Below are 12,956 nucleotides of genomic sequence, written 5' to 3' on the forward strand. Positions count from 1 at the left end.
CTGCTACTGGGGAAAAAAATGGGTGTGCAAAGGGAGCAGCTCTGAACTCCTGAGTCTGGGCCAAAACTTTGAGTTTTGAATGCTTTTATTTTTAGGATATACCCAAATCAAAATTATTTGTCATCTTACCTACAAGCTCCTCCTGTGGGCTCTGAGAAGAGGCTGAGTTGGAGATAGTTGTGGGATGTGGCTCCAAAGAGCAGCTTCCCCCAGCTGCTGGTGAATTCCTGGTGCTCATTTCCTATTTCTGGTTGAGATTCCATGACCTGAGAATACAAAATCTGTGAGAATGGGGTTGGAATTCTCTCATGGAGTTTCAGGGAAGGGGTGAAGGAAGACAGAACCCATTTCTCAGTCCCAGGAGCTTCAGTGAAGACCTTTAGCATATTCTGTGCCCCTCAAGGCCTTTAATTTCATCATGAATTAAACAAAAGATCCGAGGTTCTACTACCAGCAGGAAAAAAAAATTGAGTTGGGCATTCTACCTTTTGACCATGAAGTCCCCTGGAGTGTTTTAAATCAGCTGTGAAACACACTTAAAATGACTGATTGAATCATGCCCTATAGGAGCTAAAAATAGGATAATCTGGTTTCTGGGAAGTGGCAGAGTAAATAAAGAATAATAAAACCTGTCACCCGTGCTGAGCTCTGTGCCTGGCTCTGCAGCAAGGCAGGATCCTGGGTGCTTTTATGATTAACACTTTTTAGTGTAGGTGTAAGCATGAATTCACATTGGAGGGGAAAGAAGAAAAGAAGTGGCTGATGAACAAGTTCTAACAGCAGCTGGCTATTTTTGCATGGTGCTGTTCTCTTTTTCTTCTCTTCATGTAATTTCTGAGAGTCTGCCTCTGCTTTAACCATCAGTGATGAGTTGGTCTTTTTCCATTGCATTCCAGTGAAAGTTGGAATGAAATGGAAGAGTGGAAAGTGGAGTTTGTTCTGTTTCAGGGCTGGGTGAGCAAAAATGAAGCCCCAGATTTGTTCCCTGTCCCTCCTGCTGGGAATGGCCCTGGCTCAGGCAGGTCCCAGAGGTGGCAGCAGCCATCTGCTGTCCTGCCTGCCTCACATGTGCTCAGTCATTTCAACATCATTGCTCTGCTCCATTTTACCTGATGGCTTCCAGAATTCCTGCTCTGTCCTCTCTCTTTGCCTGGCCACTCCTGTGCTGTCCTCAGTGCCCTTCTGAGCCTGAGCTCACTGGGAATTCCTCATCCCCCCTGGGGCTGGGACAAGGGGGGGCTTTGAGCCCAGCCTGCCTGGCTGCTGATCCAGCCCAAACTGCCCAGGTTAAACCCTCTCTGCAGGAAATGCTGCTGGGACAACCTTCAGGTGCCATTTCATGGCAGGAGATGGGATGTGAGTGGCACATTCCTGGCCTGGCCACAGGGCCACAGTTGGAGCTGGGCTCTGCCTGCTCATGCTGTGAGCTGGTGGTGCTGATAAAGGAAGAATTTCTTCCTGTAGCCCTCATTCTGTGGGTTGAATCGATTCACTGGAAGCAGGAAAGCTTCAAATATTGATCAGTTTTGAGGTCCCAGATCAGGAGTTGCTGTTTATTTTTGGTAACCTGAGCCTATTCAAAGATCATTAAAGGAAAAACCAAATCGAATAATTCTGATACTGCTCAGCTTTTTCTTCTCATATCAATACTAAAAAGTGTTACAATACAATGTACAAGGAGTATTTTTAAATAAGGAACAGTAACTGCATTGGTAAAATTATCCAGTATTTCACTTAGCTGGGAAAATGAAGCCCTAGAAATGTGAATAAAAACTGAGTGAACTTCTCATTGTTTAGAGAGCTGGCTGCTCCAAACTCGCCCTTTAGGAATCCAGGCCCTGCTCAATGCTCATTCAAGTAATTCCTGCCTTAACCCAAGACAATTTTGTCATAAAATAGAACAAAGAGAATCTTCCTGCTTTAATTATTCATAAGCCATTTGCTCTGGCTGAGTGCAGTGAGATGTGATTGACCCTGAGAGGGAATTGTCTGGGGAACTGGAAGTGCAAAATGAAAAGTTTATTTGATGTAACAGATTTTTAAATGGCAAGTAGATAAGGGAGGGGAAAAGTCTGTTTAAAAGGGTGGGGAAAAAAAAAAAAAGCAGCAAAGATGGGAAAATGCTGAGTTCCCAGGAATGTTGTCTGGAAGCACAAACAGAGCAGCTCCATCTGCTGGTGCAGAGCCCCTGGAATGGTCAGTGCAGGGAGAAACGTGTGTGGCAGAGCAGCCTGTGCTGGGCTTGGCTGCAGTTCGTGTTCCTGCTCGTGGAACCCCTCCTTCTGTGTCTCCAGGGCCCACTGAACCGCTGCAGATTTTTCCATAAGGCCTTACAAACAAAACAAGCTTTTCCCAATGTTTACTTTTGGAGGGATTTTCTTTCCCAGTGTTTTATGTAAAAAAGCTCAGCTGGTGAAGATGGAGAGGTTAAAAATGAGCCAGAGTTAACTGGAGCAGGGGCTCTTGGATAGCTTTAAAACCAAGTCTTATTCAGAAAGGATTCCCTGCATTTCTCTCCAGCCCCTCTCCCCAGTATTCCTGAGCTCCCTCTCACATTTTTTGCCACACTCTGTCACAGCCCTGATGAGAATCCCTGCTCTTTTCAGCCTCCCTCCTCTGCCTTAGGTAGGAATGAGGATCTGGAGTTGCTAATGAAGATATTTTGATTGGCAGGGTGCTCTTGCTGTGGCAGGGAAGTCCCTCTGCAGTGGAAATTTGGATTTTGCTGTCACACACACTCCTGTTGCACACGAGAGAGCCATCACATACATCCCAAACCCTCATGTATAAAACAAAGATATTTTAAGATGTATAGAATTGTAATATTCAGGGTTTTTTCTCTCTTTTGCACATCAGGGTTGCTGTTGAGTGAGGAGCAGTAGGCAGCAGCAGAGCTCCTCCTTTCCTACCCTGGGTGTGCTTGGCAGGGTGAGTCATCCTGGAAAACACGTAACTGCATATATTTATCTCAACTTCCATTGATTTTTCACCAGAGTTCCTTATCTTTGCTTTATTGATTTACTTCCTGGGGTATTATAAGCAAAACTGAAAGAAGGTCCAATGGGAATAACCATGTCTGATGCTTGGCTCCCTGGAGCTGCTGCTCAGTCCAGTGGGAAGGAGCAGACAGGATTTGGAGTGAATGGGAGACAACATCTGACTTTTAAAATTACTCAAGATTTGTAACTCTGGGTTATTTTGTTCTGTGTTCTCTTCCACACACAAGGTGCTCAGGATTCCTTGTTAGTACCTGAGGCACCTTGGGAAGCCAAAGTTCATCCCCCCTTCTGCCAAAAGGAAAATAAAATGACAGTGGGTGCTTTTAGCTGGAGTTGAAGGCATCCCCCCTCCTGGAATGACTGAAAATTCAGCCTCACACTGATCTGTGTTTTTCACACATTTAGGAATTGAACAATTCCTTCCACCCTGAAAGCAACAAAAAGCAGGTGAGGAGAGGAGCAGTGAGCCCCTGAGCTCTGAAGAGCACCAGCTCCACCTCCCCCTGGCCCCTGCAGGTTTGTGCAGAGCCCAGGAGCTGTTTGACTGCTGGAATAGCTGCTCCTCTTTGCCTGCTGGGGATCTGAGCCTTGAATGAACAATAAGTGTTCAGGGAGTGACAGCTCTGGGAGTGATGGACACCAGTTTGCACTAATGAGAGATCTGGGAGCTTTGCCAAGGATGACTGCATCACTTAATTGAACAATTCTATATTTCATCTGCCTCTTGCATCAGACGTGTGCTTAACCCGCTGCAAGCTGAAATCTTGGCCCAGGTGAAAGAGTTGCCCAGGGAATGAGCTCTGAGGGAGCTCCTGAGGAAATCCAGAGAGCCATTTCTGGATTTCTTGAGGAAATCCAGAGAGCCAAGAACATCCAGCATGGAGAAGGAGGATTGAGGTTGATTGGCCAGGCTGGTGTCTGTCAGTGGCAGCTCTAAAATGTGATGTTGGAATTAAAAAAGGATCCTTTGGAGCTCTTCTCTGTCCCTCCCCTCCTCCCAAGGCTTATTTCAATCAAGTGATAGCATCAGCCTTGGTGGCAGGAAATGGAGCAATTACAGATAGACCTCAAGGAACAGCTTATCACAACTGAAGGTTAAACTTTCATAAGCAAAAGGATCATTCCTGTCCTTTGAAGCCTGTCACTGTTCTCTCCACCAAGAGTAACTTAACCAGAAATACCAGGTGGGAGCCAGGCAGCCTCTGACCTCAGCTCTGATCTGAAAGTGAAAGTCCCTCATGGAGTTGTAGAGCTTGAATTAACAGAGCTCATTTCTCTTTCTGCACTAAAAAAAAGAAATCCAAGCTCTTGGGTCTGTGTCAGCTGCATTCACCTTTAGAGTCCAAATTATCCTGGCAGGTCTTGGCACTTGAAGCAGCCCCATCAATTAAAATCTGGTGCATTCTGGATGGGAAGCAGGCAGCTGAGGTTGGTGGTTCCTCTGCCAAGAGCTCCAAAACCCTGCTGTCCTCCTGTTGGTTCTGAATAATTGAACTTCTTTATTTACCATTTCTAGTGCCTCACTGTTGATATTCTGAATGGGAAACAGCAGCATTGGCAAGATTTGCTTTTGCAGGGAGGAGTTTGCAAAGAAGCCTCTTCACCTCAACCATTTTCTTATTTTTTTTAAGAAATCCAGTAATTGTTAAAGCTGTTTGTGCCCATTTGAACCCCTTTGACAAAGCAATGCCTCCATGTCTGTCCATCTGAAAAGGCAAAACCTCCCAAAGGATTTCACCACAATGCATTGGGTGTGAGCCAGAGACAGCCCAAATATTCTTAATTTTACAGTTTATTCTAATTAGATCATCTCAGGGGTTGTGTCTGGCTCAGTGTTCATGGGACATCCTCTGCAGTTTCAGCTCAGGGATTTCTAAGCCAGCTCCTCCTCCTCAGTGCTGGATTTTTGGGGGTGGTTGAGAGGATTTCATCCCATGTTATATGGACACCCAGCCCTGTGCACAGAGGCCAGACCAGAAAATCATTGAAAAATTCCATAACTGGGCAACTGCATTGCATGGGAAAGCACCTTGGATCTTCTCCTTTCTCCCTCCTCTTCCATGTCCCAAAATCAGCAACTTCCACCATGAATCCAGAGCTCTTCAGGGTGCAGTGCTGAAACTGGTGCTGAGTTTAATTTGGATCCCCCCCTTGCAGGAGAGCTCAAATCCAGCCTGGGATCCTGAGCAGAGCCTGTGCATTGAGCACCAACTCACAGCAATTATTTAGAAAAAATATTTTAAAACATTTATATATAATATTATTAAATATATAGAAAATATATAGAAAATATTATTAAAACATTCTTTAGAAAAAAATAATTATTTTTGCATGAGTGGTCAGATGCTGTGAACATCAAATTCTGCTTTTCCTGGCCTTTTGTGACATTTGGGGGCTGCCTTCCAGCCTCTAGTCACAGCTATATAATTAACCATCAGCTTAATTCTATCAAAATAATTTAATTTCTGATAGCTTACATTGAAATTTTGGGTTGAGTGGGATGTTTGACAGCAGGTGCTTGAATTTCCTGATTTTATAGAAGGAAACAAATATGAGGTGTAGAGAATAAGACCCTGAAGTTCATCAGAAGCTTTTTAGCTGTGGATTCTGCCCTGTGCTGGGACGATTTATTGACACAGAACAGATGCTGCTCATCTATAACTGATCAATAACTGATCAATAACTGATCAATAACTGCTGTGTTTGACTCCTTTGGCAAGATATTGTCCCATGAGGAGCGGGAAAACCGCACCAAACCTCTGGGTAATGGGACAAAATTCTCCTTTTTTCCTGGAACACGGCGCCGTGCGAGAGAGCCGGGATGCGGCTGCTGCTGCCACCTGGTGCTGGAGCCCAGTTTGGCCGGGGAACTGGGACCAGTCAGGCACGGGGCAAATGGAAGGGGCTGCCTCGACAGCCAGGCTGGGCCCGAAAACGAGACCCCAAAATACAGGCTGGGAAAAAAAGGAGAAATTGTGAATATAGAAATATTTATTTATTTATTTATTTATTTATTTATTTATTTATTTATAATTTTATATATTTTTAATATATTTATATTAAGGGGCAAATGAGACATCAAAATATAGGCTGGAAAAAATATAGAAGAAATTATAAATATATAAATATATATATAATTATATATAACATATCTTTTTTATATATGAGATCAATAACAATATATATGATATATATATTTAGGGGCAAATGAGATACCAAAAGATAGGCTGGAAAAAATACAGGAGAAGTTATGAATGTCTAAATAGGAATATATATAATTATATATATCTTTTAATATAAATGAGATCAATAAAAATATATATGATATATATATTTAGGGGCAAATGAGATACCAAAATATAGGCTGGGAAAAATAGAGGAGAAATTATGAATATATGAATACATATATATATAATTATATATTATATATAAAATATATATAATGTATTATGTAAATATATCTATCTGTTCCATTCTATATATATAATATTAAGAATGCAATATTTGGCACAGGTTGCAGTGGGTTTGGGGGGTGTGGAGTAGCTTCAAGCACTTGCAGAGAGGCCCCTGTGGTGGAACACAGTGAGCAAACACCGTCATTCCCCCAGTAAATAATTCCCAGCAGCAGAGGTGCCCCCCAGAGCTGTATTTCAGTGCTTTGGGGATGGACAGCTGCTCTTGTCAGGGAAGAGTCACAGACAATATTTCAGTAAAACCTGCAAAGCTCCTCCTGCCACATCCTTCTGGCCCCCTCAGGTGAAATGGGAATTTTCTGCATTCATTTCTAGACATGAAGGCCGATGAGGAGGAATTATTTTTTCTCTGCTAATCAGTCTTGACAGCCAATGTGTAAAGGAGTCTCAAACCCAATTTTTTTGTGTGTTCCAAACAGATCTAAAAATTTCCTGCAGGGAATTAAAGACAAAGCTGAGCTGGCCTGGCTGTGCTCTCACAGAGGTGATGGGAACAGCCCTTCTGAGCTCAGGGGAAAAGTTCATCTTTGGTGTTTAAAACCTTCTGAGCTTGATTAAACCCTCCTGAGCTTAATTAAAAGGCTGGGGAAGAGCTGTGCCCGCTGCAGGAGCAGCAGAGGGCACTGCTGCCGTTCTCACAGCAGCTCCCTCTGCTCTCCAGGGCTCCAGAGAAACTCAGAACTGCCTCGGGCAAAGGGGCATCGAGCCAAGCCTGGCCCTGCACAGGACACCCCAAAAAGAGCCCGGCTCTGGGTGGGGTTTGGAGCTTTAGGGGTGTGGTGAGCAGCAGCTGCCCCTCCTGGCCCAGTCTCAGGGTGTCCCTGCCCTGGGGACAGTGCCAGGGTCCCTGTGAGCTGTGTGTGCCATGGGTGAGCATCTCTGCCCAGCCCTGGGGGCGACTGCAGCAGGACAGGACAGGGATAAAACCCTAAAACCCAGCCTGAGGGATGTGGGACCTCCTCAGGGATCCCCCCAATGTGGGACCTCCTCTGGGATCCCCTCAAATGTGTGACCTCAGGAATCCCCCAGCCCTGTGGGATGACTGCAGCAGGACAGGACAGGGTTAAACCCTAAAACCAGCCTGAGGGATGTGGGACCTCCCCAGGGATCCCCCAAATGTGTGACCTCAGGAATCCCCCAAATGTGGGACCTCCTCTGGGATCCCCTAAATGTGTCACCTCAGGAATCCCCCAGCCCTGTGGGGTGACTGCAGTAGGACCTGACAGGGATAAAACCCTAAAACCCAGCCTGACGCATGTGGGACCTCCTCTGGGATCCTCCAAATGTGTGACCTCCTCAGGGATCCCCCAAATGTGTGCCCTCCCCAGGGATGCCCCAGTCCTGTTTTCCTGGGAGTTGCTCAAGCATGGATTTGTAAATCCAGGACGTTGCTGACCTGCTTGCTTTCACAGCAGGTGATGCTCAGGACAAAACAGGAAGGACAAACGGGATTCAGGATCATCCTGGGAATCTGTGCTGGTGAGTGGGGAGCACTGCCAGCACTGGGAATGATGGAAAGTTTGTTCTCCAGCAGTACAGGGAGAACCTGGAAATTGCAGGAAATGAAAAGGTAGCTGCTGGGTTCAGGAAAAGCAGTTTTTAAGGCAGAGGTAGTTAAGAAAGGGGACTGAGGTGGAGGCAGCTCTGCTGGGAGAGGGCAATGTGCATGGATGTTATTTTGGATGATTCCTGGGTGATTTTTTTGCCTGGCCCCAGAGTTAGGAACATCACCTGTGGATGTAAATGGCTGTGTGAGTGTAACCATGAGAACAAACCAGTCCTACCAGGACACATTGGTGCTTTTCTTTCTGGTACTTTTTCTACTAAAATGTTTTGGGGAAAGGAGAGGCTTCACTGGGGGCCACAGTTACTCTCAGCCTTGTGTCTGAGGCAGCAGGACCAGTAATTTTACCCAGGCTTTTGTAAATGCAGGTGCAGAGCTCCTGAGTGTGTCATTCTTTCATCTGAAAAATTACCCTGCTCTTTTCTATGAAGAAAAAGGATCATTTAACTACAGTGCAGGATGTTCTTTTAATATGGGATATTGGGGAGGTATATTTCCTTTTGTGCACAGGCAAAGGATATCTGCATCACCTTTCTGAGAATTAGAACAAAGGGGGTGAATGGGAAGGGCTTCAAATGCATCTGTGATCTGAGCATCTGCAAAATACAAGGGAGTTGAATACATGAAAAGAAGAAGTTAATAATGCTGGGCTGTAGAGAATTCTGATGCAAATGAAGCAGAAGTTGGCAGGGACCAGTCTCTTTTCATTTCTGTTTTTGACAGTCACAAGAGTGTGATGTAAGGCTGATATTCAGAACTAATCCTACCTTGTGCTGAAGCTTCTGGATTCCAGACTGATTTCCTCTGCATTTGTGTAGTTCTGATTATATCAACTGGATGTTTCTGTTTTTAGAATTAGATTTAATTTTTCCCTTTGCAGAGACTTTTTCCAAGCATTAATTCTGTCTCTTCAAGTCCACATTGTGTTGGCACTGGCCTCAGTTTGACTCTCCTCTTGGTGAAAAGCTCCATCTGATCCTCATCAGCAAATTGGATTCAGGCACTTCCTTTTGAAGATCTTCCATCGAGATTTCATGTTTCTCAACAAGAAAACTAATTTTTTTTTTTTTTAAGTGTCCTGGTGATACCAAGTCACTGGTCAGAATTCTCTCTTGTGCTATCAAATAACTCCCAGGGCAGCACAAACCTGAAGGTCAAAGGAATAAAGAGCCTCAATTACAAGAGGATGAGCAGCTTTTTTAATCCCTGGATTCTTTAGTGAGGGGTTTAACCAGAGTTTAAGACAAGGGTGGAGTGTTTGATAAGCCAACAACTGCAATGGAGCAGAGCCACACGGTGAGGTGATGGCAGTGACTTTGCTAATTGGGGACAACAAAGCTCTCAAACTCAAAACTGCAGAGTCTTAGGGCTGCAAGGAAATTTTTGGTAATGACCAAGCTGCAAATTGGCTCCCTGGAGGATCTGAGAGCAGAAATTGATGTTAACTCCTGGTGAGCTAATAAGGACCAGCCTCCCTGCAGGATGGATGTGTTTGCAGTGCTCCAAGGATTCTGGTACCTGCTGAGCCAGCTGGTTTGGGATAAGGTTTTGCTGTGGCAGCCTGGAAAAAAAAAAGAATGAGCCCCCCATTACCTTTATTCCCTTTGGAACAAGAACATGGTATTTCACACCTGCACAGGGCCTGCAGTGATAATTCTTTCCCTTGCCAGCAACAAAAACAAGGTTTGCCCATTTTACTTTTCCTGTCACCTGTTGAGCTTGTGCCTGCTGCTATTTCAGCCCCTTGCACAGCTGCCAGGGCCTGGTCACACATGATAACAAAGAGGAATCCATCTCACTCTTGCTGTCACTCCTCAGGCTGTTTTCAAAGCCTGGGCAGTTATGAAAGGGGCTGAGCCAACTTCCTCCCTTCTCACAGCAGGCTGTTTATCTTGCTTGCTCGACTTGGGTGACTTCTGGCAAGGAAAGGCCCCAGAACAACCAGTCCCAGCACTATCAAGGCCCAGCTGGTAGCTGGAGTGGCAATTTCAGTATCTTTGAGCAGTTTGGGATGGTGTTGGGTGTTGGATTAAGCCCTTTCCTGACCCAGAGATGGGGCAACTGAGAGGTGTTTGAAAAACTTTTATTCCATTTTCAGTCTCATGTGAAGGGTGAAACAGTACAGATGTTATAATTCACATCATCACAATCAGGAGTTAACTGTTTCCTAATTAAGTGGTTTTTTTGGCCTATCAGTTTAAGTTATAGCATGCTGTAGATGATTTAAAGTCAATCATCTAAAATTGCACCAGGGGAGATGGGGCTGCAGAACTCAGGGTGTGGGGCCTGGCAGCTCCCAAACCCCACTGCACCTTTGCTGAGTTTAGCTGAGTTATCTGCTCCTCACAGAAGCACCAATTTGTCAGACAATAACACATTTCCTGACCCAGAGATGGGGCAACTGAGAGGTGTTTGACAAACTTTTATTCCATTTTCAGTCTCATGTGAAGGGTGAGACAGTACAGATGTTATAATTCACTCATCACAATCAGAAGTTAACTATTAATTACATTTTAAGTGTTTCTTGGCCTATCAGCTTTAGCCACACCATGCTGTAAATGCCTTAAAGTTAATAACCTAAAATTACCCCTTGTGGCTCCTACTATAATGCATCTTTCAGAGTTCTGGTGATAATCCAGGTGATAGCAATCAGCCCTTTTCCTTGAAATACTGAGAGCTGGAGTTCTGTGAGGAATTCTGCCACCTCTCCTGAGCTCCTGCCATAAATGCTGGAAGCACTGGTGGCTCCTGGGCAGGAAGCAGCTGCAGCTCCCAGACCTCCCCAAAGCAAAGGTGTTTTCTAGAAAACCAAGAGGTTTTCCCCACAGTTTCCTTCACCCAGAATTGCAGACAACATTGACTTTGGCAGTGTGAAAATTTAGCCTAGAAAAGGTTTAAGGGGTGTTTGGCTTTAGAGGGATCCTACAGAAAACAGAATTCATTCCTCTGGGCTGCACATCTCTCTGGTAAATTGGTTTAAAATCCAGTGCTGCAGGAATGTGCTTGCAGAAGCATCTGGAAAATGAAGCAACCAGAAGCTTTTACATTTTCCAGTTCATCCAGCTGCTTTCCTAAAAAGAATCAAGGTCTGCTGTGAACCAAGGTCCTTCCTCCAAAGAATTACCAGTGTGATAAGTAAACCAGTTTTTAAATTATTTTTATTTACAAGTGAAAACCCATCTCTTTCTGAGCACTTCTGGGGCACATGCAATGATGCATTTCCTGTGTCAGGGAGATTACAGTCTTGACAAGATTGATCAAGAGGAAAGCAATTGATTTTATCTGTTTTAAAGGCAGAAAAACACACTCTGATAGTCACTCAGGGAGACACAGAGAACCCTCCAAACACCCCAAGCTGAATCTCAAATCTCTCTCTCCTCCACATCCTGCTTCGAGACAGGAGGTAAGTCCTGGCTGCAGATTTGGATATTCCTCTTCATGTTAGACTTTTTAAAAATCCCTCCACTTCTCTCACCTAACTTTCCTTTCCTGGCTGCATATTTTGATTATCTTCTTCTTGTTAGACTTTTTAAAAATCTCTCCACTTCTCTCTCCTAACTGTCCTGGCTGCCAGCAGCTCTCAGTCCTACCCTGACAGTGTCAGGGATGATCTGGGGATGGAGTTTGGGTGTCAGGCCAACATTCCCAATCACTCAGATTTATTAACCCTTATGCAAGTCAATTAATGCCTCAAAAGTGGGACAATGACATTTACATAACGATTGGAGGTGTTGGTAATCAGCCTGAGTAATGAAAAGCATTTCCCTGTCTTTGTGTCAGTGTGTGACCATTGAGAAATCATTTATTTGTCACATTCACGTGCCACCATCTCCAGCAGAATTCAGGCTTTGTGGTACTTTTTTACTTCTCGTGATCCCTCGGGAATTCTGAGTCATCTGAGGCTGTTTGAAATTAGGGTTGAGAGGTAAGAACTATGTTCTTCCACCCTGCTAGATGTTAATAGAGACAATTTGCTAATTGCTTCCTGCTCAGTGGAAATGCCTGCTTGCTGGAGGAAGGTTTGGGGTGTAGGTGGAGGTTCTGTACCAGGCACATCTGTGCAAGTTGTCAAACAACAGCATTTTTGTGAAATTATCTTTTCTGTTATTTCTAGGAACTGAGAACCCCAGTGGAAAAAAAAAAAGGCAGAATGTTTTTAAGCTCATTTCTCAAGTTCCTGCCAACATTTCTCTTTGTTTTCTTCCCTGAGAGAAAGGAAGCACAACCTGGCTCAGAGTGCTGAGCTACAGCGTGCTGCTCATGGTGTCAGGGAGGAGATGTCTGAAAGGGACCTAAACCCCTTCTGTTTGTCCTGTCACTGCACTCTGGGCAGGGAAGAGCTGTCACAGCCCGGGCCACTCATCCCAACAGCCAAGCAGAGCTCCCAAGGTCGCTGCTGAACGTGCCCAGCTCAGAGCTGCTGTTTTAACAGCAGCCCTTTATAAATAGGACGGGCTCAGCTGCTTAGCAGTCTTATCTCCACCAATTACCAGGGATAAGGGCTGCTCCTGCTGCAGAGTTCAGGCCTCTTACAAAATGTTGAGCAACAGCAGGGCAGAGGCTGTGCTGTGGGATGAAGAACCTGCCACTTGAAGGGTTTCTTTTTGAGCAGCCAATGTGAATTGTCGTGGCTGTGAAAAATGTGTGTTTTAGGATTGGATTTTCACAAATCTTAAAATGAATGTTATATGTGTTGTGTTAGAAAGTGATGCTGTATTAATTCTCTTAAGTAGAGTGTAGTTTTAGGTTATAACACAATGGTAAAATAGAAGCTGTGTTATGTAAGATACTTTTTAACTCAAGAAAGGGATGAGATAATCAAGAAATTCTTTGCACAGAGATAACAGCAACGAGTGATTGATTGGTGTTTTTCACAGTGGGGATTTATCACTTTCACCCTGGTGAATTTGGAGAAGTCCA

This window comes from Fringilla coelebs, assembly GCF_963513975.1.
Source record: "Fringilla coelebs genome assembly, chromosome: 22".
NCBI lineage: Eukaryota > Metazoa > Chordata > Aves > Passeriformes > Fringillidae > Fringilla > Fringilla coelebs.